Raw genomic sequence first — 16638 nt, 5'->3', positions numbered from 1 at the left:
CATGCCTTCATGTCTTGCTTTCTTCCAAGAAGACATTTCTGACTGTGATGAGCAGAAGAGGCAGCTCACCCTACTAGTTAGGCACCCTTTCTATCAGTCTTCTATGCCACCTGAAATGCTCATCCTTTGAGTCACTTCTTCAGGATTAATTCATTCTCTCATATGGTGTCATCAGTGGGCAGAAGTACCCAGAGGGGGTGGAATACAGGCCAGGTATATGGTTCTTGAGAGCCAGTGCAGGGGGAGGGATAGAGAAGTTCTAAAAGGAGACATTGACTCATCATTACTTCCTAGGTTCCCTGGATGTTGAGACTAGGCTGCTCTCCTTTTATTTCCAAAATTTAAAAATACAAAGTGTAGGTTACCCAACAGGCCCAGTTCTTTCCCATGCCCTTAGCTCCTGTTCCCCATTTTTCACTGAGCAGCCCCAGGTACCAAAAATATTTCTTTCCCGCTGCCCTTTCTTGAAGAGGGCAGGGTTCAAGTTAACATCGATCTATGATGTCCCCAGCTCTTTGCTGGGTGCTCTGGAAGAAATATAGCAGGAGGATCCAACCTCTACGTTCAAGGGCCCTCTGATCTAGTTAGGAGAACAAAGTACACGCCGAAACTACTTGGGAACAAAAATTAGTCCAGAGTATTACCAAGTGTAAGACTGTGCTATGGAAATTGAGAGCATTATGTATTCAACATCATGGAGGGGTCACCAAAAAAAAAAATCACTGAACTTGTGTTGGTTGTTGAAGAAAGTGTAATGTTTGGATTGGTAAAGAAGAGGGGAGTGGGCAGAAGTAGGGAGGCAGGAATGAGCCTGTGGCTTGAGCAGGAGGGCAACTAGGAGTCTGGCCTACTGACAGCTGAGCAGCCCTCATGGGGAGCCAAGCTTGGAGAGGCCCATGCCCCAGGCAGGGCAGTTTATTGCTTTTTGAGCCAATGGGAACTTTTGGTCACTCTCCAGCAGAAGTCCTATAGGTATTTCTTGTATGTCTGGTCCTGTGGATATGACAGCTCCTCGTCCAATGGCTAAAATAACTAAAAGTCTGTCTGAAGGCATATCCACAACAGTCCCAAGGATATTTTTTGGCTTAGGGGTGCTGCTGAAGGCAGCTCTCTTGTTGGAAGCCCAAGAGGAGGGGAGAGGGTTGAAGACAGACAGCCGCTGAGCACTGTCTTTGGTAGGCAAATGCAGCTCTGCCCCGTGCCCCGACAGCAAAGGGCCACAGATGTGTTTCCCAACCAAACAGCCTGTCCGGTCCTGCCTCTTTCACTGGCTAATTCCCCAGCTAGCCCAATTCCCCCTTGACCTCAGGCTCAGCCCAGCTCCCACTCTGGGTCTCATGACTTGGTTTCTGCCTGGATTCTGGTTTTGGGAGTCTCCCTAGTAATCTTGGTTAAGACTGTGTTTTCTGTCCAGTTGTTGCCACCTAACATTTTGCCCCCGAATCTCACCTGAGGAGCTGGGGTCCTGTTGTCTATGGGTGAACTGCCTGCTGAACCCTCGTCACTGTGCTTCTCCACAGTGGAACACCCCAGGACCTTGTCTGACTTCAGATGCCAATTCCTCGTCCAGGATATGGACGACTGCTGTGATGTCTTTTGGCTCTTGTGACCTGGCTGCAGAGTCAGGCCACCTCTCAGTGGCTGCGAGGACACTTATCCATTCACCCTAATGGGTGCATTTTAGTCTGAATCCTGGCCCACCTTGATCACGCCCCTTTCTGCTTTAACAAGGTCAAGACGACAATATTCCAAAACCTCTCTCACCATCAGGACTGCCTCTCTTAGACCCAACACCTTTCCAGCACTCAACAAACGTTTACTGAGTACCTACTATGTGCTTCTGTTCTCAGCCCTGGGGATAGACAGGTGAACAAAATAAAATCCTACTTTCATAAAGGAGACAGACACTAAACAAGAAATGAGATATATAAATGAGATCATTTGACAGAGTGATAAGGACTCTAAGGGCAATAAAATGGGGTAAATGGACAGAAAATGTGGGAGTTGGAGGAGAGCAACATATTAGAGTGCTTACAAGAGGCATCTTTGAAGAGAGGACACCTGAGATGAAACCTAAATGAAAGAAAGCAACCAGCCATGATTGAAGAGAACCTCAAGCAGAGGAAACAGCTAATGCATGCCAAGGCCCTGAGGCAGGAGTTAGTGAAAGTGAAAGTGTTAGTCGCTCAGTCCTTTCTGACTTTGCAACCCCATGGACTGTAGCCTGCCAGGCTCCTCTGTCCATGGGATTCTCCAGGCAAGAATAGTGAAGCGGGTAGCCATTCCCTTCTCCAGGGGGATCTTCCCAACCCAGGAAACCTGGGTCTCCTGCATTGCAGGCAGATTCTTTACTGTCTGAATTACTTTGTGCATTTGAGGAACAGAAAGGAGGAGGGTGTGGCTGCCACTTTCACACTGGTTGGGCCTGAACTTAAAAGTCAGACTCTGAAAACTGCCCCCAGACATTTACCTTTTGGTCCCTCCAAGGCTCTGGGAGTTTCGCTGCCAAAAGCAGGCCCTCTCCACTCCTACCTGCCCCATCCCGGCCCTTCACACAGGATGATGTTGCTCTGGCTTGGAGACCTGGAGACAGCCAAGAAGTCCAGGGGCTCCCCACAGTGGCCCCAGGAATCCTGAGAAGCCCCAGGCTCCACCCAGTCTTCCAGCCCCAGAACTTCCTGCTGGCAGCAGCAGGCCGGCCTGGTGGTCCCCAGGTCTCCCACAGACTGAGCAAGAGAACATGTGAATGGGCTGTTACCAGGGTGCACCCAGAGGAAAGGGGACACAGGAATCCAGAGAATGGTGACACCCTTGTTGCTGTGAGGGTTATAAGGAACAAGGGGCTTCAAGGGATGCGGGCTTCTCGTTCAGCCCCAGTGAGGCTCTGAAACAATCCATGATGGCCAGCATCTCCCCTCTACAGTTCGCCTTCATTTTCCAGAGCTGTACCCTTGAGTCTTCACCTGTGCTACAGAGATAAGACTTGGAGAAGTCACTGCCAACATTTCAATACCGACTGGATGCCAGGCGCTGTGCTGAAACACTTTATATTCTTTCAGTAGCTCATTTAATGTTCCTTCAACCCTATGAGATAGGGATAATACCTTCCATTTTACACATAAGAATATGCATGCTTACCTGTCCGAGGTAGTACTGTCTTACTTCATGTCTAGCCTCTTTCTATGATGTTACACCATCTTCAAGTCCCTTCCAACCTCCAGGATCTCTCCCCTTGTGGGGATGGCAGGTTCCCTCCAGTCAGTCCCCCAACCCAGGGAGGCCTGAACAGGAGGCCATTCAGTATCCAGGAGGCCAGAGAGGGACTTCCCTCCCTGAATGAGACACCTCCAGGAAACCCGAGTGCTGGACAGAAGTGTCAGCTCTGGGCCAAAGGAGTCCCTAAGATGCCCTTGGCTTGGACAGTAGCTGGGAACCACACAGTTGGCTGGACTCTGCAGCTCAGCCTTTGGGTCTGTAGAATCTTGTCACTGGGACCCCCAGGACTACTCCCCCACCAATATCTGAGCATGTGCTCAGCTCCCGACTCAGCCTGAGGACGGGCTCTGGCTGAGCTCAATGTGACTGAGAACTCTGTCAGGAAGACCCTTCAGTCAGAGAGATAGAAGCTGCTCTAAGCACCGCCATCTGGAGCCATGCTGGGGAGGAGACCTGGCCCCCAAGTGTAGCTGCCTGCAGCCCACCCTGCCTGTGTGCAGAGTGGGGACGGAGGGCTTGGAGACAAGCTGAGAGCTCCCTGGGAAGCAAGGTTCAGCTTCTCCTGTCACTGTGAGTGGCAAACGCAGTGGCTATTCTCTGATCACATCTGAGAGTATAGGGGACGTTCCTGCTGGTCCAGTGGCCAAGACTCCATGCTCCCAATGCAGGGGGCCCAGGTTCAATCCCTGGTCAGGGGATTTGAGCCCACATGCCGCAACTAAGGGTTTGAATTCTGTGACTAACAGATCCTGCATGCTGCAACAAAGATTGAAGATCCCGCGTGTGGTAACTGACTAGGCACAGTCAAATAAATAAATATTAAAAAATCCCTCAGAGGGGACAGAGTTGCTACCTTAACTTTAGAGGCCACCCTCCACATCCCCTCAGTGGGAGGGGCCTTGCTCCCTCAGGAAGGGCTGGTCCAGGCCTCAGTGCTTTACACCTACTTCTGACTCCATGACCGCTCATGGCCCTAAGGGCTGTTTTGGTAGCAGGACTGAGATGGGAACACCAGAGATTGCCCTGGATTAGTAGGTCCCCACGGAGAAGGCAATGGCAACCCACTCCAGTACTCTTGCCTGGAAAATCCCATGGACGGAAGGGCCTGGTAGGCTGCAGTCCATGGGGTCACTAGGAGTCGAACACGACTGAGCGACTTCACTTTCATGCATTGGAGAAGGAAATGGCAACCCACTCCAGTGTTCTTGCCTGGAGAATCCTAGGGACGGAGAGCCTGGTGGGCTGCCGTCTATGGGGTCACACAGAGTCGGATACGACTGAAGCGACTTAGCAGCAGCAGCAGTAGGTCCCCAGTGCTGATTCAGAGCTGACTGTATGAAATCCCTTGGCAACATGTTATAGTATGGATTCCTAGGGCACCAGCCTAGACATTCTGATGTATTAGATCTGGGGGCCACGCCCAGGAATTTTTTTTAACATGCACAGTTGATTCTGATGTTCCTCCAGGTCTCTGTGTCTCTCGCCCCCTCCACCCCCGCAGGCATCCTGATAAACCCTAAAGTTTACAACTACCTTTCCTGAGCCATGCTTTCAAAATTAGTGATCTAGGTAACCACAGAATCCAGCCTGGTGATCCTTTCCTAGGATAAATGAAACTGTTCCAGACATAGCAAATGTCCTTGGGCTGTTTGTCTGAAATAGAAGGCAAGAGCCTCTTAACCATGAGAGGAAAGTGAAGAACTAATTTGGAGCATTAACAGTTCAACACTATGAGGACCACTCTGGACACAAGACTGATAATTCAATAGAGATTGCATGTCTGCTGTGTGCCCTCTGCTGGTAAAATTAGTGAAGGCTGGAAAGTGTTTGCTGTGCTGTGCTTAGTCGCTCAGTCGTGTTCAACTCTTTGCAACCCCATGGATTGTACCCCGCTGGGCTCCTTTGTCCATGGGATTCTCCAGGCAAGAATACTGGAGTGGGTTGCCAGGCCCTCCTTCGAATCTTTCCAACCCAGGGATCGAACCCAGGTCCCCCGCATTGCAGGTGGATTCTTTAATGTCTAATGGGTGCTGACCATGTCCTGGTGTGGAAGCCCATACAGAAGGAGTGAATCCTGGTCCCAGTGTGGGCACTTGGACACCTGGAGCTAGGAAGGCTACTAACCAAAAAAGAATTTTAGGTGTAATAATGATACGTAAAAAGTGAACATATTGACTTTATATAATTTGATGAGTTTAGACATATGCACATACTCAGTGAAACCATCACCACAATCAAGGTAATAAACATATCCATCACTTTTTTTATTTCGAACTTATCTTCCCTCATAGCTCAGTCAGTAAAGAATCTTCCTGCAATGCAGGAGACATGGGTTCAATTCCTGTCCTGGGTCGGAAAGATCCCCTGGAGAAGGAAATGGCAACCCACTCTAGTATTCTTGCCTGGAGAATCCCATGGACAGAGGAGCCTGGCAGGTTACAGTCCATGGGTCCCAAGAGTCAGACACAACTTAGTGATTAAACCACCACCACCACCACCATCAGTTTTTGTGTCAAGAACACTTTCCCTAGTACTTTAAATTTGTAAAGAGGGTCAGTTCAGTTTAGTTCAGTCACTCAGTCGTATCCGGCTCTTTGCAACCCCATGGACTGCAGCACACTAGGCTTCCCTGTCCATCACCAACTCCCAAAGCCCACTCAAACTCATGTCCATTGAGTTGATAATACCATCCAACCATGTCATCCTCTGTTGTCCCCTTCTCCTTCTGCCTTCAATCTTTCCCAGCATCAGGGTCTTTTCCAGTGAGTTGGCTCTTCCCATCAGGTGGCCAAAGTATTGGAGCTTCAACTTCAGCATCACTCCTTCCAATGAATATTCAGGACTGATTTCCTTTAAGAGTGACTGATTTGATCTCCTTGCAGTCCAAGGGACTCTCAAGAGTCTTCTCCAACAGCACAGTTCAAAAGCACCACAGTAAAGATCTCATGTTATGAGTTACTCTTAGAACTAAGCTCCCTTACTAAGTCACTGGGCTGAACTCTCCTAAGGGAAATTTGTGACCCCTGGAGAATGCTCAGTCTGGCGGCAAGGAAGGAGGGAAGACATTGAGAAGCATTTCACCTGTCCAGGGAGATAGATTTTGAATCTAGGTAAGTAAGTAACCCTGGGAGCCTGAAGAGAGAGCCCTGGGGGTACAGGGAGAATCCCCTAAGCCATGACACAGTTGAAATTGGTACAAATGGACCTTATGACCTGAGCTGACTCCGGTTGGTACTTAATCTCTTCTCCAGCAATAAAATAAGTATGTATTATGACCCGCTACATTTAAAGTACTGGAGGAAGCATCAGATACAACCGTGGATAAGAAACCTGGCTTATCTGATCCTTACCCACCAATCCCAGGTGGAAACCCTGACGTTGCAGATAAAGGGGAATTATCCAGGTATTGGGGCTTCCCAGGTGACACTAGTGGTAAAGAACCCACCTGCCAATGCAGGAGACATAACAGATGCAGGTTTGATCCCTAGGTTGGGAAGATACCCTGGAGGAGGGCACGGCAACCCACTCCATTATATTCTTGCCTGGAGAACTCCGTGGACAGAGCCTGACAGGCTACAGTCCATAGTGTCCCACAGAGCTGAGCATGACTGAAGCAATTTAGCATGCACACAGGCACCCAGGTATTTCGGTCCTTCCTGTCCTTCAAGGGATATTATTCCATGGGGAGGATGATGTCAAATCTCACCCAGTTTTCAAGCTCTCTACCTCCAACTCAAATAATGACAATTATTAATGGCAGCTAAACTTTACGGTCTATTCTGCACTGCTGAAGTATTCGGTTATGTGCTTAACATGGACTATCATGTTTGATTCTCACAGTAACCTCTGAGGCATGGAATTAGCAAAGTCACTTGCCCAGGCTCACACCGCTGCCCAGTGTCAGAGCAGGGGTGACCCAAGTCTAACTGCAGAGCCAGAACCACATCGCTAACTTCTCTTGTCTCTGTTTCTTTCAAGCCTGGAAGGAAGCTGTGCTCCTGGGCCTGAGACAAAGGGCTCTACTCCTGTTGCATCCAGGACAAAGTAGTACATTAATTGGGAGCTGATCCTATATGCCAGGGCTTGACCTGGTGATATCACCCTAGAATCAGGTTCAGTTCAGTCGCTCAGTCATGTCCGACTCTTTGTGACCCCATGAATCGCAGCACGCCAAGCCTCCCTGTCCATCACCAACTCCCGGAGTTCACTCAAACTTATATCCATCGAATCGGTGATGCTATCCAGCCATCTCATCCTCGGTCATCCCCTTCTCCTCCTGCCCCCAATCCCTCCCAGCATCAGAGTCTTTTCCAATGAGTCAACTCTTCACATGAGGTGGCCAAAGTACTGGAGTTTCAGCTTTAGCATCATTCCTTCCAAAGAAATCCTAGGGCTGATCTCCTTCAGAATGGACTGGTTGGATCTCCTTGCAGTCCAAGGGACTCTCAAGAGTCTTCTCCAACCACAGTTCAAAAGCATCAATTCTTCAGTGCTCAGCCTTCTTCACAGTCCAACTCTCACATCCATACATGACCGCAGGAAAAACCATAGCCTTGACTAAACGGATCTTTGTTGGCAAAGTAATGTCTCTGCTTTTTAATATGTTATCTAGGTTGGTCATAACTTTCCTTCCAAGGAATAAGTGCCTTTTAATTTCATGGCTGCAGTCACCATCTGCAGTGATTTTGGAGCCCAGAAAAATAAAGTCTGACAGTTTCCACTGTTTCCCCATCTATTTCCCATGAAGTGATGGGACCAGATGCCATGATCTTCGTTTTCTGAATGTTGAGCTTTAAGCCAACTTTTTCACTCTCCTCTTTCACTTTCATCAAGAGGCTTTTTTAGCTCCTCTTCACTTTCTGCCATAAGGGTGGTGTCATCTCCATATCTGAGATTATTGATATTTCTCCCGGCAATCTTGATTCCAGCTTGTCCTGCTTCCAGTCCAGCGTTTCTCATAATGTACTCTGCATATAAGTTAAATAAGCAGGGTGACAATATACAGCCTTGACGAACTCCTTTTCCTATTTGGAACCAGTCTGTTGTTCCATGTCCAGTTCTAACTGTTGCTTCCTGACCTGCATACAGATTTCTCAAGAGGCAGGTCAGCTGGTCTGGTATTCCCATCTCTTGAAGAATTGTCCACAGTTTATTGTGATCCACACAGTCAAAGGCTTTGGCATAGTCAATAAAGCAGAAATAGATGTTTTTCTGGAACTCTCTTGCGTTTTCCATGATCCAGCAGATGTTGGCAATTTGATCTCTGGTTCCTCTGCCTTTTCTAAAACCAGCTTGAACGTCTGGAAGTCCATGGTTCACTATTGCTGAAGCCTGGCTTGGAGAATTTTGAGCATTACTTTACTAGCATGTGAGATGAGTGCAACTGAGCGGTAGTTTGAGCATTCTCTGGCATTGCCTTTCTTTGGGATTGGAATGAAAACTGACCTTTTCCAGTCCTGTGGCCACTGCTGAGTTTTCCAAATGTGCTGGCATATTGAATCCAGCACTTTCATGGCATCATCTTTTAGGATTTGAAATAGCTCAACTGGAATTCCATCACCTCCACTAGCTTTGCTCGTAGTGATGCTCTCTAAGGCCCACTTGACTTCACATTCCAGGATGTCTGGCTCTAGGTCAGTGATCACACCATCGTGATTATCTTGGTAGTGAAGATCTTTTTTGTATAGTTCTTCTGTGTATTCTTGCCACCTCTTCTTAATATCTTCTGCTTCTATTAGGTCCATACCATTTCTGTCCTTTATCGAGCCCATCTTTGCATGAAATGTTCCCTTGGTGTCTTTAATTTTCTTGAAGAGATCTCTAGTCTTTCCCATTCTGTTGTTTTCCTCTATTTCTTTGCATTGATCGCTGAGGAAGGCTTTCTTATCTCTCCTTGCTATTCTTTGGAACTCTGCATTCAGATGTTTATATCTTTCCTTTTCTCCTCTGCTTTTTGCTTCTCTTCTTTTCACAGCTACTTGTAAGGCCTCTCCAGACAGCCATTTTGCTTTTTTGCATTTCTTTTCCATGGGGATGGTCTTGATCCCTGTCTCCTGTACAATGTCACGAACCTCATTCCATAGTTCATCAGGCACTCTATCTATCAGATCTAGGCCCTTAAATCTATTTCTCACTTCCACTGTAAAATCATAAGGGATTTGATTTAGGTCATACCTGAATGGTCTAGTGGTTTTCCCTACTTTCTTCAATTTAAGTCTGAATTTGGCAATAAGGAGTTCATGGTCTGAGCCACAGTCAGCTCCCAGTCTTGTTTTTGTTGACTGTATAGAGCTTCTCCATCTTTGGCTGCAAAGAAAATAATCAATCTGGCCTTTAGGATAAATCAATCAATAAATAGACAACTGATTAAATGGCCTAATTTTCTAAGCTTGAGATATTTACTGATTTACTCAAGGATACTTAAGATACTGAAGATTTGCTAGGTAGAAATGCCCCTTTCTATTCCCAACATTTTTGTCAAGAAAAAGAAACTTGCACAACTTTAAGCATTCTTTCTGTTCTATGTTCAGTTCAGCTCAGTTCAGTTCAGTCGTGTCCAACTCTTTGCAGCCCCATGAACTGCACCATGCCAGGCCTCCCTGTACATCACTAACTCCCAGAGTTTAATCAAACTCATGTCCATTGAGTCGGTGATGCCATCCAACCATCTCATCCTCTGTCATCCCCTTCTCCTCCCACCTTCAATCTTTCCCAGCATCAGGGTCTTTTCAAATGAGTCAGCTCTTCGCATCAAGTGGCCAAGGTATTGGAGTTTCAGCTTCAACATCAGTCCTTCCAATGAACACTCAGGGCTGATCTCCTTTAGGATAGACTAGTTGGATCTCCTTGCAGTCCAAGGGCCTCTTCAAAGTCTTGTCCAACACCACAGTTCAAAAGCATCTATTCTTCAGCGCTCAGCTTTCTTTATGGTTCAACTCTCACATCCATGCATGACTACTGGAAAAACCATAGTCTTGACTGGATGAACCTTTGTTGGAAAGATAAGGTCTCTGCTTTTTAATATGCTGTCTAGGCTGGTCATAACTTTCCTTCCAAGGAATAAACATCTTTTAATTTCATGGCTGACGTCACCATCTGCAGTGATTTTGGAGCTCAAAAAAATAAAGTCTGACACTGTTTCCACTGTTTCCTCATCTATTTGCCATGAAGTGATGGGACCGGATGCCATGATCTTCATTTTCTGAATGTTGAGCTTTAAGCCAACTTTTTCACTCTCCTCTTTCACTTTCATCAAGAGGCTCTTTAGTTCTTCTTCACTTTCTGCCATAAGGATGGTGTCATCTGCATATCTGAGGTTATTGATATTTCTCCCGGCAAACTTGTGCTTCTTCCAGCCCAGCGTTTCTCATGATATACTCTGCATATAAGTTAAATAAGCAGGGTGACAACATACAACCTTGACATATTCCTTTTTCTATTTGGAACCAGTCTGTTGTTCCATGCCCAGGTAGATACATTGGAGGAAATGGAGGGCAGGAAAGGAGGAGATAAGGGGCAAACAGAGCTGTTCCCAGATCTACTGAAAATATCCCAAATTTCTGAGAAAAGCAGGGACTTTTTAATCATTTCAAAGCTTTACTAAAGGAAAGGCTGAATCTGCCTGCAATGCAGGAGACCCGGGTTCTATTCCTGGGTCAGGAAGATCCCCTGGAGAAGGAAATGGTAACCCCCTCTAGTATTTTTACCTGGAGAATACCATGGACACAGGAGCCTGCAGGCTACTGTCCATGGGGTCACAAGAGTCAGACATGACTTAGTGACTAAACCACCAAAGGAAAGGCTACTTTACTGCTGGTATATACAATGACACTTTTTAATAAAATTACTAGTATTAGTTAATACTAATACTAGTAATAATGTAATAATACTAGTAATACTGCTCATCTCAGACAAGCAGCTGAGATCCCTGGAAATGAATTCCTGGTAATAATCATTTAAAAAGTTTCCTGTAAACATGAGATTCTTTCACAGAAGAAATGTTTTCCTCCAAAGCAGATTGGATTCTGTACTCATTTTTTAATGAGTCAGTGTCTTATCATTGTTGTGACAGGAAAAGCCATAACTACCCTCATTTCCAACATTAGAGAATTATAGCATGTATAACGGAAGCTCTGTGATAAGATGTTATCGACCTAACAGTTTGGAGGAATGTATCGCCAGACCTGGGAACTATAAGCCAAAGTTACAGATCACCACAGTGCTGATGGATTGCTTCTAAAGCTGTCAATGAGAAGATTCCACTGATATGTATTCCCAGGGTTTCCTTCCAGCAGTAGTAACAGTGTAACAGCAATGAGAACAGTCATGGCAGGGGCAGCAGCAGGTGCCGGGAGCCAATGTGAGGAACTCCGCCCGTGGCAAAGGTCATGAGGAAGGAGGCTCAGCATACGCAAAGGCGGGATTGAGCCTCAGGAGTCCCCCTGGAAATTCTCGAGCATCTACCCCCAAAACCAGAGTCTGCCTACTTTACTGCTTTGTGCTCTCACCTACACCTCTGACTTTACAGGGGGCTGTCCCCCACCACCATCTCTCTCTCTAAAAAAGAGCTAACTTACAGCTCCAGTTAATAAAGTTCCTGGGCATGCCAAGGGTGTTTCAACCTACAAACTCCTTTGGAAGTCCTCTAGCCTGCCTGAGTAGGTTCTTCCGGCCACATGTGATTGTTCAGAGCCTCCCAACCGTGAGAGGCATGAAACGTTCTAAACTGTCTAAATGCAGATTCCTTTGAGCAGTTAAAAGATTGATTGGAAATTGTATTGGCGAAGGGTTTTTCACTTGTTGGGCCAATGTTTGCTCCTAAGTTTCCATATCCCTTACCTACTGTGTCCCTGGGAGTGTACTGATTAATATAATTGGTGTATAGGAATGTAAGTAATAGCTTTAGTGTTTGTAACCTTGGACCCTTGAGTTAATTCTTTTCTTGTTATAGCCCACCACACCTTTGCCCTATAGGAATGCAACTTTTTCTAATGCTTTTGGAGGGTGGTGCCTGACTTTAGAATAATCACCTTTAGAGAAAAATAAGTTTTCTGAAAGAAGGATCTTAAAATGTTGACAGGCTTCCGGGCCAGAAGATTATGTAAATCACCTAAACTTTTGCATTTAGTAAGTTTGCAGGAAGAAAGCCTGGCTTACTGCTGACCCTACCCCTTCCCCCATTATCCTCTATGCACAACTTAAGGTATAAAAACTACTTTGGAAAATAAAGTGCAGACCTTGTTCACCGAAGCTTGGTCTCCCCATGTCATTCTTTCTCTCACCTTCTGGCTGAATTCCCATCTGTAGCATGGAGGCTCGTCAAGCCTACTAATTATGCCTGGGCTTCTAAAATCTGACCAGGGAGGCCTTAGTGTCTCCTCTCCTTCAGGAGAATGGGAGGACACCTGCAGCCTATGTAGGTGATGCAAATTCCTTATTTTGGAATTTTATTAGCTTTCCACGTAAACCAAGTTATTCAGCCTCTTTTCTCCACTGAATTTTCCTGCTGAGCTATCCTTATTCTATTACTCTTTATATATCTAATTGATATTTAATTAAAGCTATTGTATCCAGTTCACCGACGCCGTCCCTGCTTCGAGTTCCCTGGATCCACTGGGTAAGCAGTAAGGATCCCTTTGCCACGGGCGGAGTTCCTCACGTTTTTGCCACAGGCGGAGTTCCTCACGTTGGCTCCGGGCACCTGCTGCTGCCCCTGTCATGACTGTTCTCATTGCTGTTACACTGTTACTACTGCTGGAAGGAAACCCTGGGATCCTTACTGGGATCCACCCAATAAGCAGAAACAACACTAACATTCATGGTATTAGGATAAGCAGCTGCGTTTATTGAGGGCCTACTGTTTTCCAGGCCCGTGCCAAATTATTTCTATATATGCCTTGCATATGCACACACACACACACACACACACACACACACACACACACACCTTTCACTGATGAGGAAGCTGAGGCACGACACATTTAGGTAATTCACTGGAGGCCACACAGCTGGCTAGGTTGAAACCCAGGATTTAAATCTAGGACTATCTTATTGCAAGGCTGAACTCCCTTCACACCACCATATAATCCACTGGTATGGATAAATAGATATTTTTCAGTATGAAGGATTAAAAACAGTAGAAGAGGAGCACAGTACGCTCTCCAAGTTGGTTGATGAAAGCAAGACTTTCCAGGTGGTCGAATACCAAAGAGACAGAAGTGAGGTTGTGGAACGACCTCAAAATCAGAGAATCGAGGTGTGTGAGTATGAGTATGAGGAGAACCTTGGTGTGATCAAGTACAAGGCAGTTTAATTTAGGGGAAATGCCCTAATACTATTTATAAAAGACAATTATGACCCAGACCTAGGAGTGTTCATACATGTTCCCTAAAAATAGAAGTCTGGTGTGTTTGAAACACTGAAAGCTAATGGTATGCCTACCTTCAGTACTGTATGCTTGAACAATGATTCTTGAGAAAGAATCATTGGGTACTAGGTTAGGGAAAAAAAGGTACTAGGTTAGGAAAAGGTACTTGGTACTGGATTAGGAAAAAGAAAGTTGACCAAAATGAGTTGCCAGTCCAGGTTCGATGCACAATGCTGGATGCTTGGGGCTGGTGCACTGGGACGACCCGGGGGGATCGTGTGGGGAGGGGGGGGAGGGTTCAGGGTGGGGAGCACATGTGTACCTGTGGTGGATTTGTTTCGGTGTTTGGCAGAACTAATACAATATTATAAAGTTTAGAAGTAGAATAAAATTAAAAATAAATAAATAAAAAAGAAAAAGAAAAAAAAAAGTGGTGTTGGAAGGTGGAAGTGAAAAATAGGGGGGAAGATTAGGGCCGTTCAATCTGAATAAAAGAAGGTAGAAATAAAATCAGGAATGGTAGTAATAGACTAACAATAATAGTAACAATGATGACTTACATTCCTGTATGCCAATCACTACTCTAAGTGCTATATACACATATTAACTCATTTAATTCCCTTAACTCTAGGAGTAGGTAGTGTTACTTGCATTTTACAAATGAAGAAACTGAAGCACAGAGCCCAAAGTAAAAACTAGTCGTTGGCTGGGCAGGAACTCCAATCTAGGCAGTCTGCTGCAGGCCCTGGGCTCTTAGCCACTCCACCAAACTGCCCCTTTAAGCTACAGGGAGGCTTTACTGTGGAGTTTGGGATTGAAGCTTATAATATTAGTATCAAGGAAAATCTCTTGAAGCTGTTTAAATAGGAAGTAAAATTTACAGAACAAGAAACTCAACAGATAAAAATCAGCTGAAGATAGAGTTTCAAGAACACACTTTCTGAATTCACTTTCTTCTAAGAACAAATTATATATAGGTATAACCAAAACAGAATAATAAAACCCAAGAACTTCAGAACAAGTTATTACCCACATTTTACAAATAGTACATCTGAAGTCAGGGATATAGCCATTTCCCTGGTGTCCTCACATCACTAGCCACTCCTCAGTCTCCTCTGCCGATTCCTTCTCATCTCTCTGCTTTATCTGTGGACTCTGTCTGTTCTCTACCTCTACTCTGTCCCTTGGAGATCTCACTCTTGTGACTTGAAAGATTTAAATGTTACTGATAGCCTGGACCTCTCCCCTAAACTCCAAGCTCACAGATGAGAATGTCCATGACCTCCCCAACTGGATATCTAATGGGCATCTCAAATTCAAACATGCCCCAAATCAAAGTCCCTACCTTCCCTCCCAAATCTGCTCCTCTTTCAGCCTTTTCCATTTCAGTTAATATCAACATTCTCTTCCCAGTTGCTTAGGCTACTGATTGTGCTCTTCCCCAAACACTTTCTCTCTCACATCTCACATCCTAAAACCATCAACAAATTCTGTTGGCTCAACTTTCACGATCTAGCCCCAATTGAACCACTTATAAACCTGTACTCTTACCATCCTAACCCAGATCCCTGTTATCTCCCACCTGGATTATTACAGTAGCTTCCAAGCTGATCTCCCTGATTCTGCCCTTGGTCCCCCACGTCCTATTCTCAAATCAGCAGTAGAGTGATCCTGTTGACTGTACTTAAGAATTTTTGTTTTTCATTGAGGTATAAAACACTCCTGTATTCATCTGGAAAGGGTGTGGGAAAGGGGAAGCCCTTCTATGCTGTTGGTAGGAATGTGAACTAACAACCAGTATGGAGATTCCTTAAAAAACTAAAAATAGAGTTACCATATGTTCTAGTAATCCCACTCCAGGGCATATATCTGGAGAAAAGTCTAACTCAAAAAGATACATGAACTTCAATTTTCATAGCAGCACTATTTACAGTAGTCAAGACATGGAAGCAACCTAAATGTCTATTGACAGATGAATGGATAATGTGGGGTACACACCCACACACAGACACAAACTTGGATATGACACAGCCATTAAAAAATTGAAATAATGCCATTTGCAGCAGCATGGATGGACCTAGAGATAACCATACTAAGTGAAGTAAGTTGGACAGAGAAAGACAAATATCATATCACTTATATGTGGAATCTTAAATGATACAAATGAACTTATTTACAAAACAGAAATAGACTCACAGACATAGAAAACAAATTTATGGCTATCAAAGGGGAAAGGAGGAGGGATGAATTTGGAATTTGAGATTACAGATACACACTACCATATATAAAATAGACAAACAAGGATTTACTGTATAGCACAGGAAACTATATTCAATATCCTATAATAACCTATAAAGCAAAAGGATATTAAAAAGAATATACACATAAACATATATGTATATATATAAGTGAATCACCTTGCTGTATCAACTACATTTCTCTGTTCAGTTCAGTTGCTCAGTAGTATCTGACTCTTTGCAACCCCATGGACTGCAGCACGCCAGGCTTCCCTGTCCATCACCAACTCCTGGAGCTTGCTCAAACTCATGTCCATCGAGTCGGTGATTCCATCCACCCATCTCTTCCTCTGTTGTCCCCTTCTCCTCCTGCCTTCAATCTTTCCCAGCATCAGGGTCTTTTCTAATGAGTCATTTCTTCCCATCAGGTGGCCAAGTATTGGAGCTTCAGCCTCAGCATCATTCCTTCCAATGAATATTCAGGACTGATTTCCTTTAGGATTGACTGATTTGATCACCTGGAAGTCCAAGGGACTCTCAAGAGTCTTCTCCAACACCACAGTTCAAAAGCATCAATTCTTTGGCACTCAGCTTTCTTTATGGTCCACCTCTCACATCCATACACGACTACTGGAAAAACCATATCTTTGACTATAATGGACATTTGTTGGCAAAGTAATGTTTCTGCTTTTTAATATGCTAAGTTTGTCATAGCTTTTCTTCCAAGAAGCGTCTTTTAATTTCATGGCTGCAGTCCCCATCTACATTAATTTTGGAGCCCAGAAAATAGTTTGTCACTGTTTCCCAATCTATTTGCCA

The sequence above is a fragment of the Bos indicus x Bos taurus genome, chromosome X (assembly GCF_003369695.1).
Source record: "Bos indicus x Bos taurus breed Angus x Brahman F1 hybrid chromosome X, Bos_hybrid_MaternalHap_v2.0, whole genome shotgun sequence".
Classification (NCBI taxonomy): Eukaryota; Metazoa; Chordata; class Mammalia; order Artiodactyla; family Bovidae; genus Bos; species Bos indicus x Bos taurus.
The sequence above is the reverse complement of the archived record's forward strand: the minus strand, read 5'-3'. Positions refer to the sequence as shown.